A 1,155-nucleotide genomic window follows, 5' to 3' on the forward strand; every position below is an offset into this window, starting at 1 on the left:
TGGTCCATTTGAGAGATAGGTGGCGGTAATGCACTTATAAGTCTGCGATCCGCCGTAAAGCAAGAAGACGACACCTCACATGCCGGCTGAAGAAGAAGACGCGAACACGCTCAGGACAGTTCAGACATTGCGGTGAAAATCAGAGTTAAAAAACGATATAAATACTGTTCAGTTTCTTGCACAGACCGATCGTTTATTTTATAATAGTGATTTTATCATTTCAAAATATAGAGAAAAAGTAGAAATTAATGATTAATAGGTCAATAAGTGCTCCTCTGCTGCCGTATTGGTTATAATTGTGATTTGATGTATTTTTTAAATTTTACATAAGTGTTTGAAATGCATTCAACTATTTCTAAAACAACACCATGGTTACAGTTAGCGTTACCGCTGCTGGTTTCCTGACGTATGTCAGTGCTGTTTATAACAGAATTCTGTGCAGAATTTGAATGATTCTCACTAGATCCGTCTGACGCTGTGCCATGAGGCTGCTGTTTGCTTGAACCTTTTTATCTCAGATAGTGGCAGTCTAATAAATGTCAAATCAGGCAGGGCAAGTGACACAAATAGGCCTCATAATGTTTGGACACATCAATCCTTTTTTGGCGTGGAGTGATAAATCAGCTGTTCTCCTGGATACTAGCATATGATCTTATGTAATGCAGAGCGTCACTCTAAAGTGTCGCCCCCATTCCTTCTGTGTTCCATACCCCAGAATACCTCAGGGCTGCTCTGGTCCTGGACCAAAGTGGGTCTTGAATGAAAGTATAGGGAAACTTGAGACGTGGCAGTCTAGTTGTGACTGCAGGCCACAGGGCCACCCATCCACAGCCTGTAATTTACTCCTGTCCTGGTTTAATATGAAGAGACAGCTGTAAGTAAGCCATTTGTAGGTTAATTACTAGGGGTGCTCCGATCAGGATTTTTGAGGCCGATCACAGAAAGCAGTATCTGCCGATACGATCACCGATACCAATCTTTTTAAAGCCTTCGTTTTATCATTTATAACTATTTATAGTGATACTTCAATCAGGATTTTTAGACATTTATTCAGGGCCTGAATTTCATTTTTGAAAATGGGGTGAATTCCCCTCTTAGGTGTCTCTTGTGAGAGGAGAAGCAGCTTTCACACAGGAGTCCGCTACTGATCCGTGG

At 41.3% G+C, this 1,155-nt stretch overlaps 1 protein-coding gene across 2 annotated transcripts in view; it reads left to right on the top strand.

Annotated features, from left to right (window-relative positions):
• LOC107701968 (GTP-binding protein 2-like) overlaps nucleotides 1–1,155 on the top strand; it is a 38,090-nt gene that overhangs the window by 5,419 nt on the left and 31,516 nt on the right. The window lies entirely within an intron of this gene.

This window comes from Sinocyclocheilus anshuiensis, unplaced genomic scaffold (genome assembly GCF_001515605.1).
Source record: "Sinocyclocheilus anshuiensis isolate Anshui unplaced genomic scaffold, SAMN03320099.WGS_v1.1 scaffold526, whole genome shotgun sequence".
Classification (NCBI taxonomy): domain Eukaryota; kingdom Metazoa; phylum Chordata; class Actinopteri; order Cypriniformes; family Cyprinidae; genus Sinocyclocheilus; species Sinocyclocheilus anshuiensis.